Here is a 14,936-nt window from a genome sequence, read left to right on the forward strand (position 1 = left end):
TTTTTTTTTTTTTAAAGTTTATCGAGGGCTGGAGCGATGGCTCCGTGGTTGCTCTTACAGAGAGAGGACCCAGGTTTGGTTCCCAGCACTCAGATAGTGGCTTGCAACCATCTGTAACTCCAGTTCCAGGGACTCAGAAGCTCTGACCCTCTTCTGACTGCCACAGACTCTAGGCACACACATGGTGCTCAGGTATACATGTAGGCAAACCATTCACACACACAAAACAAATCTAGAGATTTTTAACCTTTTATTATCTACTTATTTACTTATTGTATTTGTGGAGGCTTGTGCTGGTCAGAGGACAACTACCAGAAGTCTGTTCTCTCCTTCTATGATATGGGTTCTGATATCCAACTCAGGCCTTCAGACTTGATTGGCAGCAAGCACCTTTACCCACTGAACCACATACTCTGCCCAGAGGTACTGGGGAATGAATGCAGGCCCTTTCACTTCCTAGATAAATGCTCTCCCACTGACATACATCTATCTGCCCTCTTTAAAAAAATTTTTATTTGAATTTTCTGAGATAGCTCATATCCTGGCTTCTAATTCCTTATGTAGTTAGCCCAAGCAGACCTCAAAGTTGTGAACCTCCTGCCTCAGCCCTCCAGAGTAGCTTGGGAAAGTAGATGCATCCTCACCATGCCAGGCTCTAATTGGAGCTAGTATTTCTAAGGCATTGGGTGTGGAGAATGAAGAGGCCCTGACCATATGTCTGATGGGAGGCAGTGCTGGCACTGGGTCAAAAATACTTTCTTTTTTTTTAAAGTTTAAAATAAAAAAAATTGCATTTATTTATTCGTGTGTGATGTGTCACAGCCTGTGTGTGGAAGCCAGAGAACAATTTAATGGAGTAAGTTCACTTTTTTTTTTACCACGTAGGTCCCAAGGGTTGAACTTAGGTTGTCAGCTTTGATAGGAGGTTCTTTTACCAGCTGTACCTTCTTGAGGTCCTTGACAGATTTTCCAGGGTTGTGAGGTCTGACTTGGTGAGCTGGACGTAGTCACCCTGGGCCAGCCTTCGTGTTTGTCATTTGGACCTGTTTCATGAAGTGCTCTTCTGTATCAAGCCCTGTTGGGCCCTGTGCTAATACCATGAAGTACAAACCGAGGAAAGGAATCTCACCCAGCTTTCAACCCAAGAATAAGCAGGCAGTCAGGGGCCAGCAGGAATGATGCAGCCAAGTGCTCCCATCTGGATTCAATGGGTGGGCGTGGCCAGAGGAAGACCGTTAGAGAGGATTCGAGTGATATCACAAGATTTGTTAGGTGAGATATCTTTTGGATGTTTCCTGATATATTTAGAAGCCACTTCAAGCCGTTTGGGTTTTGAGTCGTCGAAACGCATACGAAGAAATAATGGTGCACACTAGTGTTTAGGTATGGCAGTCATTTTACTTGCCCTAATAAAATTTTCCAGCTGGGGTTTACAGAGACGACTGAATGGTTAAGAGTGGATTCTGCTCTAGCAGAATCTCGGCACCCTTGCCAGGCAGTTCACACCCACTCGGCTCGTGGATGGGCTTCTTCTCTCCCCTGGTGACACAGATATAGGTCAGATTAGACGAGACTAAAGATAGAGAAAACCAGGTTTATTAGATGCCGCTCCCAGGTGGGTTCACTGGTCATAAGGAACGGGCCCGGGGAACATGTGCACATCCGGGCTAGGGTGGGGAAATTTTATAGACTGTAGATAAAAGGTGATGGCGATGTGTCAGCAGTGAGCTGGGTTTGTGCCCAAGTATGGTCAAGAGCTGAGCACTTAGGCGGGGACTTGGGTGGCTGGCAGCATCAGGGGAGGAGGTTGCAACAACCCGGGCTCTTGGAACCCTTCTTTTGTTCGGAGTTTTTCAGTGCGGGCCGGGCTGTGGGGAGAGGAGGGCAGATGGGGTTTCCAGCCTGTGCAGGGGTGAGCAGGGGGTCCAGCCTAACACTCACAATCACCCATATCTCCAGCTCCAGGGCCATCTCGCACCTCTGGATTCCGTGAGCATCTGCGCTCATTTTCACATACCCGCCCAGCCCCCCAAGAATAAAAATAATAAAAAGCACATCTTTGAAAACAGGACACCGGCCTTTGGGTGTTGGGAAACCGGCAGAGTGAGAATTCTGTCTGGTGGCTCACAGACTCCTTCACCCTTTGGTGAAGACTGAAAATCAAGGGCTGAGGGATTCTTTTCGGTAACAAGTTAGGGGTGAAGCATCGGAGGAGGAGGGGGTTAGCATGGAGGGCTAGAAGGAGAAAGACATTAGGGTCAGCCCAGATAGGAAAGCATGAAAGGAGGCACCAGGAACAAATATGACAATGTCCTCCCTTCCCTTTGTCCTCTCCCTTCCCTCACCTGTCCACCTGTCCTCATCTCCCCTCTTACCTCCCCTTTCCTCTTCCCTTTCTCCATCTCTTCCTCTTTCATTTCTGTCCCACCCACTATTCATTTTCTCCTCCCCTCCTATACTCTCCTTCCCTGGGTGTTACTGATACTAAAACAAACAACAAACAAATGAATAAACAAAAGCCAAACCAACCAACCAAACAAAACCCCTCAAGGACCGAAAAGTCAACTAACCTGGACCCTTGGGGGCTCCCAGAGACCCAACCAAAGAGCATACATAGGCTGGACCTAGGCCCTCCTGCACACAGGTAGCAGATGTGTAGCCTGGTCTTCATGAGGATCACCCAACAGCCGGAGAGTGTTAGAGAGGTTATTGGGATGAAAGGGGGGACTGGCAGACTGTTTGCCCGCCTGCGGATCCTGTTCCCCTAACTGGGCTGCCTTGTCTGGCCCCAGTGAGAGAGGATGTGCCTAGTCATGCAATGACTTGATGTGCCAGATGGGTTGGTACCCAAGAGGGACCTCCTCTTATCACAGGAGAAGAGGAGGGGGAGGGGGCTGGAGAGAGCTATGGTCTAGATGTAAAGTGAACACACACACACACACACACACACACACACACACACACACACTCAAGTTTGTAAGTGCCCAAAGAGTGATGTCTTTACTATAATATCCACGGATCTGGAAGTTGGTGCAAGAGAAATCAGAAATTTTGTGGGTCAAGGGACAGAGCAAACAACGGGTAACAGAAATGGGCAGCTCTCAGAGTGAGTTCTAGCCTTATTCGCTTAAGGTTCTGGGTTACAAACCCAGTGCCAGGCCCAAGCCCATCCCAATCCGGAACAGAGAAAGCACCGCCCAGGAAGAATAAGACTTCTGAACAAGGCCAAATGAGGAAACTCGGCTTTGTCTGAGGTCCCAGTGGCCGTTTCTGGTATCCACTGTTTGCCATTCTGTGTCTTTGGCATAGTTAGATCAAACTTCCTGGCCTGCTGGCTTGTGGCCATGGCCTGTGCCTGATCATGGGCTAATGCGTTGCGATGGGAGTGACTCACCTCTGTATTGGAGCTCTCGATTGCTAGTGCGGTGACCTCTATGGTTCTCTTCCATTTGGTCTGATGACTGGCAGGTTTTGGAATGGTGGCCATCCTGCTATTCTCTAACACAGAGTGACACTGGGCCTTGTTGAGTCAGTACACACAGATATGAGGGCAGCGAATCACTGAGGTCTGGGAGCCGTTTGTTACTGTGGCACGCCTAGCGACTAGCCAGTGCCCTTCTCTACCTGGAAGCACCTGGAAGAGGCAAAGGAGTAAACCAGTCCAGGTGGAAAGGATGTTAATACAATCATTAGGAAGTAACACTAAGACATGTACGCTCTTGGGGGCGGGGACTGGGGTGATAGAATTGGAGAGAATGAAAATTGTGTTGGGTTTTTGTTTGTTTGTTTTTAATTTCTTGCCACACTCGGAGTCAACTGGGAGGAAGAAATAACAATGGAGAAAATTTCTCCCTCAGTTCGGCCTGTCGGCAAGTCTGTGGGGCCTTTCTCGATAGAGGATTGATGTGGGAGGGCCCAGGCCATTGTGGGCAATGCCACCCCTGAGCAGGTGATCTTGCGTTGTACAAGAAAGCAGGCTGAACAGCCCACGGGCAGCAAGCCAAGAAGCAGCACTCCTCTATGGCCTCTGACTTAGTTAGTGGCCTTGCTTCCCTGATATGTTGTAACCTGTAAGCCAAATAAACCCATTTCTCTCCAAGTTGGGTTTGGTCAGTGTTCTATCATAGGACTAGAAATCAAAACTTGTACAAAGTTATGAAAGGCAGGATCTGGTGGAAAAATGCAGACAACTTCAAGAAGCCTGTGACACAAAAACGTCAGCAACTACATATGTGAGTATATATGTATACGCGCACACACACTTACATACATATACATATATGTACATTCATACACATGTGACACACACTTACATACATATACATATATACACATTCATGCACATGTGTATATATCTGAGTTTGTGTGTGTGCATGAGTGACACACACACACACACACACACACACAGACACAGACACACACACACTCTTTTGTAGTGCTGGGGCTGGAATTCAGGACTTCATGCCTGCTAGCCAAGTGCTCTGCCACTGAGTTACATCTCCAGGTCCCTTTTCACTTTTTATTTTGAGATAGGCTTTCACAGAGTTACCCAGGCTAGCCTCGAACTCACTTCGGTAGCCCCGGGTTAACTTGAATCTCCCATTTTTCCGTCTCTGTCTCCTGTGTACTGATGCTAAAGGCCTGCGCTAATAGTTTTGCTTAATACAACTTTTTCTAAAACAAACAAAAAAAATTGCTCTCCAGAAAGGTTGTAGGAAACGTTTTATCATTCTATTGAGCTTGTGGATTCCCCAGTAAACTCTCAGCACCTTGCACCAGCCACAGAATGCTTTTTTATCATGATTTAATTAAGCAGCTGTAGCAAGATTTCATGTTCCAGATAGGACACTTACTTATGCAATTATCTAGCCCCTGTTCAATGGGATCTGATTCTGTTCTCAGTTGAGAGATGACCCTGATAACCAAGTCCCTGTCTCCACACACCCACCTCACCTCATCATTCTGCTCTGGGGTTCATAATTAGTTGATAAGGTTAAAGGTTTCACTTCTGCCAGTATCCTGGTTTTGTATCATGTAAGTGACCATGGAGTCTAAGCCAACGTAAACAAGCCCCCTGTTTAAATCCGGGTAACACAAAAAGTGCGGTAAGTTTCAAGCTGGTAACTGGCCTGACACTGAGTGAACCTGCAGAGCTGGACGCTGAGGACGCTGAGGACGCTGAGGACCTCTTGTTTCTGAGTGAGCAGAGATGGCCCAGAGGTGTTTGTTGTCAGACCTGGACGACACAGTGGAAGGAGATAAAACTCATTCCTGAAAGTCGTTCTCTGACCTCTACACGCATACCACAACATGTGTGTAACTACACACACACACACACACACACACACACACACAAGCACACACATGCAATAAATAAATGATAGTCTTTCAAGCAATGACATCGCTGAAGGACACTAATCTTATTTAATCTTAAAATAAGATTATATTAGCTTTCTTGTGATTAATCACGGAAGTCTTTTGGATAATGCAGGGAATTGAATGAAGTAAATGACCTGTATAAAAAAAAGGAGATTTTTTTCTTTTTGAGTCAGATTTTCCCTAACCTGGAACCACCGATTTTCCTGTTTCAGCCTCCCAAATGCTGTTATTACAGACATCTACCACTACACTTGGCTGGTAGTATTATATTTTTTGTTTTGTGATCTTAAAAAAAAAAAAAGGATATTGTCTCAGAAAATGAAAGATTGGGCCTGAAGAGATGTCTCTTGGTTAAGAGCTCTGGATGCTCTTCTAGAGGACCTAGGTTCGATTCCCAGCACCCACATGGAGGCTCACAATTGCCTAGAAATCTAGTTCTGGGGATCTGGTGCTTTCTTTGGCCTCTGAGAGAACATGGCATGCATGAGGTACTCTTACATACATGCAGGTAAAAGTCAAACATTTAAAATAAAAATAAATAACTCTTTAGAAAAAATTTTTTATAAAAAAAGATTGCTATAATCTCAGTTAGTCAGGAGGCAGAGGCAGGAGGATCACAATGAGGTCGAAGTAGGCTTGTCTTAAAAACTACAGGAGGGGCTGAGATTCTAACTGTGACACAGAGTCCTTGCCTGCCGTGTGCAGGCCCCACACCGGAAACAAAGAACAGAGAGACCGAGAGGGAGGGGGAGAGAGAGAGTCAGCAGTAGGGTTAGGAGGGGAAAGGACACAGTGTGGTTGGCAATCGTCTCTGACTTTGCCCTTTCTCTTCCAGGGCACCGAGCGGGTGGGCTCCATCTTTCTGACATTTTTTCACCTCTCTTGGAAAAGCAGAAGTTCAATTTATCCTCTTTCTAAGCTTCCGATGTCTAGTCTGTAGAGGTTCAGAGTTTAATTACAGGAGGTCCTCTGGGTTCAAAATGGAACTCCATCATTAAGAGTAATGGCAAGTCTTGACTTTATTAATGAATGAAAAGTTTGCTCGATGTAAGTCAGAAGGAATGTACGATAAAAAGACATGATATATATCATATATCTAGCTGTCAGTAATAAATTAACATTAGCTTTGGATTCTGTACACTTTGCATCCTGAATATATACCTAGAGATACTTCATAATTATAGTTCAGGGCACAAGAACCATCGTAAATTATCCACCTGCCATTCACTCTCTGCGAGAGCCGCCAACCCCTGTTACTTCTGCAGCCCATTGGCGTCTGAAGTCACTGGTGCTGGAGTCAGGGAAGCTGGCTCAATGGGTTAAAAGTGTCTTCTGTGCAAGTGCAAGGACCTGAGTTTGAATCCCCAGAACCCACAAAAAACTCGGCACCTAGTGTGAGTGTCTGCAATTCCCAGCACTCCTAGGACTGAAACAAGGGAAGCTCCAGAGTCTCACAGGCTGAAAGACCCTGGCTAAGATGATTTGGGAAGGCAGCAGCTAACACTTAAGGTTGTTCTCTGACCTCTGTACCTGTGCCATGGCACATGTGTGTCCACATTCATGTTTACACACATAAGACACATATACATACACATGGTATGCACACACACACTCGGATCCTAAAATCTCTAGTGGGGTGAGGCATAAACATACCCTTTTGCACTCCTCTTTTTTTTTTTTTTGAGACAAGATCTCCATGCTACCCAAGCTGACCTTGAACTTTTGGCCCTCCTGGTTCACTCTCCTTAGCTGGGATGGAATGACAGGTACATACCAGCATGTCTGGCTGTACACTTCTGTCTTAGTTAGGGTTCTACTGCTGTGAACAGACACCATGACCAAAGCAACTCTTATAAGGACAATATTTAATTGGAGCTGACTTACAGGTTCAGAAGTTCAGTCCATTATCATCAAGGCAGGAAACACGGCAGCGTCCAGACAGGCACGTCACTGGAGGAGCTGAGAGCTCTACATCTTTATCCAAAGGGGTCCAGGAGCAGACTGTCCTCAGGCAGTAGGAGGAGGGTCTCAAAGCCCACCCCCATAGTGACACACTTCCTCCAACAAGGCCCCTCCTCCTCGAACAAGGGTATATTGTGCCATTCTCTGGGCCACTCTTATTCAAATCACCACAACTCTTGAAAAAAAATTTGCTAATTTTTATTTTACGCGTATGAGTGTTTTGCCTGCTGTGTCTATGTGCCACATGCAGGCCTGGTGCCTCCAGAGGCCAGAAGAGGGTCTCTGGTCCCCTGGAATTAGAGTTCCAGATGGTCGTGAGCCTCCAGGTAGGTGCTGGGAACAGAACCTGGGTCCTCCGCAAGAATAGCCAGTGTTCTTAACCACTGAGACATCTCTCCAGGCCCTTCATTTATTCCCCACGAGGTTCTATGTAAGGCAGAAGAACGTGCAGCAGTCATCTATGGCCAGAAAGAACAGGGGAGAAGCAAAGAGACCTATGGGCACACCTGCTGCTTGCTCCAGCTGACATGGGTCTGGTTTAAGTTTCAGCTCTACTGTTTCGAAGCGAATTCATTTAGGAAAAATTTCCTGAGGATCCCAGTCATAATAAGCAGAGAGGCTGTGCCATTGAGGCTGAGGTGGAATTTACTCTAGAGCTCCCCTTGCTGGAGTTTCTGTCTCAAGGGTCTGATGTGAGGACATGAATTCGAGGGTGAGAATGGCTTAGCTGGACAATGGTTTTATACCTATCAATAGAAGGAGGAGGAGGAGGAGGAGGAGGAGGAGGAGGAGGAAGAGGAGGAGGGGGAGGAAGAGGAGAAGAAGCTGAAGCAGCAGAAGCAGAAGCAGCAGAAGCAGAAGCAGTAGCAGAAGAAGAAGAGGAGGAGAAGGAGGAGGAGGAAGAAGAGGAAGAAGAGGGAGGAGGAGAACGTAGAAGAAGAGGAGGAGAAGGAGGAGGAGGAAGAAGAGGAAGAAGAGGGAGGAGGAGAACGTAGAAGAGGAAGAAGGAGAAGGAGAGGAGGAAGAGGAGGAGGAGGAAGAAGGAGAAGAAGGAGAAGAAGAAGAAGAAGAAGAAGGAGAAGAAGAAGAAGAAGAAGAAGAAGAAGAAGAAGAAGAAGAAGAAGAAGAAGAAGAAGAAGAAGAAGAAGAAGAAGAAGAAGAATCACCACCATCATCCATGGTAGTGACATCTAGTGGCCTATCTTGGTTGCGCAGTCATGCCACCAAGCGCTCCAGTGGGAAGGGAGCCATTTCCCTTGTCCAGCTACAACCCAGGGTGTGACCTTGGGTCTCTGAATCAGTCTAAGAGCTGAGTTTCTGGCAGTGATTCCCCGAATGTGTGACGGTGTGTGGTGGGGATCCAGGAAACCGCAGTAGCAGGCAGGGAGTGGAGGAGGAGGGGGATGTTTTAGAGGATGACAGGAGGCTCCTTGCAGACTAGTCTGCCTGTGCTATAGACTCCAGCTGCAGCCAAAGGAGGCCCAGCGGGGCTGCACGCTGGAGCAGGGAGCTTGCTTCAGTCAGACTGCCTCTCTGCTTCAATGCAGACTGGTTATTGGCAATTCTTAAGCAATTTTCAGTCGTCTCTGTCAATAAAGCCACTCTCTTCTCTGCAAGGGGAACGAAAATGAGATTTTGAGGTCTCCAAAAGGACTGTCTCCTTTTGCCACTTTATCTGACTAGGAGCCAGGTAGGAGCCCAACTGAGTGGGGGGTGGGAGCTATTTGCTATGCCCCAAACTCTGTTGACAGGTAATAGCACCTGCTTCCCCGAGAGGGTTGTAATCTGATACTGCTAAATTCTTCCCGGAGAAGGGCGCTTTCCTTAGAGCAGAGACCTTTATTGATGAGAGCAGCACAGGAAGAAAATGAAAAGCAGGAGATGAAGAGAGACACTGGAGGGAGAGGTAACTGCCTATCACACCAAGGAAGTCTAGCTGAGGGCTAATCCTGGACTTCAAAATATGTCATTAGTTATTTTGACAGCTCCTCTTGATGCAACAGACTAGGAGGAGCCAGCAGTGGCCGTGGCAGCAGCCTTCGCCAGCATGAAGTTCTGATCCTTGCTTCCTTCAGTGATTAGGAGAGCTGGTGTGGTGCTGGATGCCAGGATTCCTGGCTCTTAGAGGGAGCCGAAGTGGAGGATCGTAAGTTTGAGGCCAACCTGGGCTACATAATGAGACCCTACCTTAAAACCAAAGAAGACATCATCAAATCGATAATCAAGCCAGGTGGCACTCACCTGTAATCCCAGATACTAAGAAGGCTGAGGCAGGAGGGCTGCAAGTTCAAGGTCAACCTGGACAACTTAGTATGACTTTTGTCTCAAAAAATTAAAAAAAAATAGTGGGGAAGAAAGGGAAGAAAGGGGGTTGGGGCTGGAATCGAGTTCAGCAGTTGAGTGCTTGCCTTGTCGAAGTCGGGAGGCTCCAGGTTCCTTCTCCAGTATTGAAACTAAAGTAAAAAAGGAGTCATGGGGTTGGGGATTTAGCTCAGTGGTAGAGCGCTTGCCTAGGAAGCGCAAGGCCCTGGGTTCGGTCCCCAGCTCCGAAAAAAAGAACAAAAAAAAAAAAAAAAGGAGTCATAACCACAAAACAAACAAACAATCAGACAAGCAAACAAGCAAATAACCAGAGATAGCAAGTAGCCTTTAGGCCCTCAGTTTTCCTCTCTTCATATACCATGATAAAGCAAGAATAGAGAATATTGGAGGAGGATGCATGTTAGTGTCCAGAGAAAGCCCAGACACCAGTTCCCCCGCCTTCCCTGGTCTTCTCAGAAGTGCTGACGCAGGTAGGCGGGCCCTGAGGCAGTGTACACTGAGTTGAGAGTGGCATGCTCGGTACCAGGCATACGGATGCCTTCAGGCCTTTCTGAGGAGGTGACCAGGATCCTGTGACATCCACCTGGCTGACCTGCCTTTCTCCTTCAGCTCCCGTCTCACAGTCACCTTGCAGGAATTGCCTTGTGATCAAGCTCCTGGTAGCAAAAATAGGTGATCATCTCAGGGGCTGGAGAGATGGCTCAGCTGTTCAGGGCACTTGCTGCTCTTCCAGAGGACTCAGGTTAGATTCTCAGCACCCACGTGGGGGCTCACGACCACCTGTAACTCCAGCCCCAGTGGACTGCGTGCTGCCTCTGCCCTCCGTGGACCTGGCATCCACACAGTGCACAGATAATACACACCGACAAGGGACCCATACACTTCAGATAAAGTTAAGAATGTGGATCATTTGGGTGTGTGTGAAGACAGCAGACCAGCATGAAAGCAGGTGTCATGTGCTACAGAGCAAGTGCCTGGGTGCTGGAGAGTCCCCCGACTGGCATGGAGGGCTCAGTGCCGGGACAGTGAGCCAGCTGGAAAGGCATCTTGGAGTTGCGGCTGAACCAGGCAGAAAACATCTCATGAGGGAGGGCTTTGCAGGTGGAAGCTCTGTGCCTAGGGCTCTGCCATGCTTCCCCACACATTTGTATGTGAGCTGTTGCGTCACTAGTCACAGGTGCTCTTGCTGCCTCAGCATCTGTCTTCCCTGGTGGGAGTGGGTTCCCACTCGGCTCCAGGAACCTGCCAGTCCTGTTCATTGGTATTTCCTCTGCCTGGCGACAGGGTCTTGAATGCAGCTACAGTCGACGATGGAATGAGAGAGCGATTTCACCTAAGCACACCTGCTCCTCCTTGGTGTGGGTTTAGCTGGAGGAGGAGCTCAACAGCAGTGGCTTGGAGCTGGGTGTGGTGGTGCATGCCTGTTATGCCAGCAGTCAGGGGACTGGGGCAGGATGGCAGAGTTTGAGGGCAGCCTAGGTTCCATACCGAGGCCCTGTCTAAATGAACTAATACACACTGCAAAGAAAGTATTTGGGAGGGGCTTGGGGATTTGGCTCAGTGGTAGAGCGCTTGCCTAGCAAGCGCAAGGCCCTGGGTTCGATCCCCAGCTCCGAAAAAAAAAAAAAAAGAATAGAAAAAAAAAGTATTTGGGAGAGAGTTGGAAGCGACCTAGGTGTCAGGCTCAGTGGTGGCTCAGGGTTTCTAAGAGTCTTGCCTGTGAAATGTGTTTTACCCTTAGTTTCAGAATCTTCTAGCACGTTCTAGCTATATGACTTATATTACTCAATGTCTTAGATAGGGTTTCATAGCTGGGTAGAGACACCATGACCATGGCAACTCTCATAAAGGACATCATGTAATTGGGGGTGGCTTACAGGTTCAGTCCATTATGGTGGTAAGTGTGGCAGCAGGCAGGCAGGCATGGTGCTGTTGAAGGAGCTGAGAGTTCTGCATCTTGGTTCGAAAGGCATCCAGAAGGATGGAGGAGGCTCCCTTCCACCGGGGGTGAAGTTTGAGCACAGAAGCGTCAGAGCCCGCCCCCACAGTGACTCACCTGCTCCAACAAGGCCACACTTCCTAAGAGTGCCACTTCCTAAGGGCCAAGCATATTCAAACCACCACACTTAATCTCTGTGTACTTTACTTTATCATAATAGGGGGATTATGATACTCAAAGCGCTGTTAAAAAGTTTAAGGTGGACTGGAGAGATGGCTCAGCAATTAAAAGCACTGGCTGTTTCTCTAGAAGACGGGGTTTCAACTCCTAGTAATCATATGGTAGCCTGCTACTGTCTTTAGCTACAGTTCCATGGGATCCTCCAATACCCTGTCCTGACCTCCTTGGGAACTGTATACACATGGCACCCATCTGTATATGCAGGCAAAATACCCATACACCCTAAAAAAGTTTAAATGATTTACTATATGTGAGGTACCGATGCGACTGATTGATAGGCAGTGATCAATAAATAGTATATTTGTAAAAGATTCAGAGAAGGGTGACCCAAAACGGAAGGACACCATGAAGGAGCCTGTGAACTTTTGGTGACTAATTGAGAGTGGAGTTGAGAGATGGCCAGCCCCTTGGCTCTTTCAGCGTGTCCTGGATAAGAAGTGTTAGTGTGTGGTGCACACCAGGGATGGGCAGTCACAGAGCAGCCATCAAAGGACACACAGGAGAGGAGAAGTAGGCAGGGTCGCCCAGCCATTCTGTCCTCGGCTTAGAGTTCTAGTGTGAGCTTTGGAGCCAAGTCACATATGACCACCCGGGGCTCAGCCTATTTTTCCTAAGTATGGATTTTGTTGGCAACTGAATGCCCCTAACACCCTGCCATTTAGATACATTTTGGTTAAGAAGTCCAGAAGCCTTTGGACTTGTTTCTGACGTGTTGAAAGCGAATAGAATTTACATGATTTAAGTGGCTTACCCAGATCCACACCACTCCCTCTTCAGATTTAAATGTTCGAAGGCTCCAAATTTGATATTTCAGCGGCAACAATGACATCTAGGGGTTGGTTTCTCCAGGTTTCACCCGAGATGTCTTTCTCTGTTTGGAAAAGTGAGCACACTAACACATGCACAACCCACAGAATGTTGGCTCAGAGTGCAGGAACTTGGTCGGTGGCCAGGGTGACACTCAGAGATCAACGAAAGAAAGCGGTGGTGGCCTCAGCTATCCCTAAGAACACCCACACTCCCCTTCTACAAGGGCGACGTGCTCCACGTTGCCTGCTCTTCTCGTTTCCCTTTGACCCGCAGTCAGCCGCATGGCACCCTTTGTTTGATCCAAGTGGCCCACTCTGCCAGACGGAAGGATCCATCTTCCCTGTGTGGAAACGGGCTGAGCCTCTGGTTCTAGATCTTTCACTCTGGGTGTGTTCATTCTTCTAGGAGTAGTGGGACATGCTTTGGAAGTTCATATAGTCTCTACTCTTTTGATCGTTGTTTGCAGTGCTGGGTCTTGAACCCAGGGCCTTGTGCATGCTCAGTACTCTACTACTGAGCTATGCCTTTGGCCCTGTCCTATTGCTTTTTAAGAATCAAGTTCTTCTAAATGGAAGTGTGATTAATTTCTCTATTATGTGGCACTGACCATCAGATTCATTATCAGCCTGCGATTTTTTTGGTCAATAAGTCAGTGAGCTAATAGCATCCACTGAGAACTTTCTGGATACACTGTGTGCACATGTGTATATGTGTGTGTGTGAATGTGTGTGTGGGGTGTGTGTGAATGTGTGTGTGGGGTGTGTGTGTGTGTGTGGTATGTGTGTGTGTGTGTCTGTGTGTGTGTGTGTGTGTGCATGTACGTATGTATGCATGTCCATCCTAATGTTTAGGTATGAGTAAGGGAGGCCTGAAAGGCCACACACATGGGTCTAATCCATGAAAAAACATACAGTTTATTTGAAGTGTCCCAAACACAGGCTAGGGAGATGGCTCAGTGGCTGCTCTTCCAGAGGATGCAGGTTCAATTCCCAGCACCCACATGGCAGCTCACAACTGTCTGCAACTCTAATTCTAGGCCATCCGACTCCTTCTGGCCTCCACGAGTACTGTACACATGGAGTACACAAGTAGGCAAAACACTCGTGTGCAAAGGAAAATGAGTACAATTTCAAAAAAATTAAAAAGTATTCCAAGCATGCATATTAATAAGAAATAAAGTATTCATGAAAGCATCTGTGAGAGTGTTGGAAAATGCACAAATATTCACATGCTGTTTAAGGTTCCTCTCAGCAGGCAAAGTTTGCGATTTTTGTGCAGATTAAAATTAGCACCCTGCTCTTCTGATGCATAGTAATATTGGCATCCGCACACGAAATACGGCTACCATATTGTCTTTCCGGGTGTTAGCTGAAGGGGCAATGAAAAATACAGTCCAGCTCCTTGGGTAACTGAACAGACTCTTGGTGTGAATGTGGTTCGTTTCCCACCTTGTTTGCAGAGCCCCACGGTGGTGGTGGTGAAGCCTGGCCTCATGCGTCCCTCTCAGGATGTGTTCCCTGAGATGCCACCTCTTCTGATTTGCTTTTTAGATTTGTTTTATCTTTAAATTGTGTGTGTGTGTGTGTGTGTGTGTGTGTGTGTGTGTGTGTGTGTCATGTGCACCTGTGAGTGCAGGTGCCTGTGGAGGCCAGAAGAAGGTGTCAGATACTCACCTGGAGCTGGGATTACAGGTGTCTGTGCGCTGCCTCATGTGGGTGCTGGGAACTGAACTCAGGGCCTTGGAAGGGCTGTACGTGGTCTTCTGAGCCATCGCTCCAGCCCTCTTTTTCTGATTAAGAGGATCAGAATGGAATCCTTTGTATTTTAGCCCTTGGTATTGCCTTTCCTCGTGATTTCCTTAGTCTATTTCCCAGTCTATAGAGCAAATAGAACGTACGGATCTGACATCCAGAAAGCCATTGCTCTAACCCATAGGATATGTGCGTTAGTCTGTTTTAAGCTTTCTATTACTGTCACAAAGACCTGGATCAACTCAAGCAAAGCTTGGTTCAAGGTCACTTGGCCCTGTTGCTTTGAGCCTGTGGCCAAATAGGACATCATGGCAGAAGCATGCGACAAGGCAAAGCTGTTTGCTTTGAGAAGTGGAGAGAAACAAGAAGGGGAGCTGGGGAGTCTAAGACCTGTTTTGAGGACATGCTGTCACCCCTTTCTTCCCACTGCACCCCACCCCAGCTCCTAAGTCTCCTAACAGCACCAAGGTCCTGTGACCAGGCCTTTACTCTGTGAGCCTTTGGATGACAGGATATTCAAATGACAGAAATAG

The 14,936-nt window shown here is 47.5% G+C and overlaps 1 long non-coding RNA gene across 1 annotated transcript; it reads right to left on the reverse strand.

Annotated features, from left to right (window-relative positions):
• Positions 1-1,282: 1,282 nt before the first annotated feature.
• Positions 1,283-2,837, reverse strand: LOC148007330 (uncharacterized). Its single transcript, XR_015646338.1, has 2 exons — positions 2,571-2,837; positions 1,283-1,868 (listed from the first exon to the last, which is right to left on the reverse strand). It is a non-coding gene; the product is annotated as an uncharacterized LOC148007330 (long non-coding RNA).
• Between the last annotated feature and the right edge of the window lie 12,099 nt (positions 2,838-14,936).

This window comes from Rattus norvegicus, chromosome 1 (genome assembly GCF_021556685.1).
Source record: "Rattus norvegicus strain SHRSP/BbbUtx chromosome 1, alternate assembly SHRSP_T2T, whole genome shotgun sequence".
In the NCBI taxonomy this organism is placed as follows: Eukaryota; Metazoa; Chordata; class Mammalia; order Rodentia; family Muridae; genus Rattus; species Rattus norvegicus.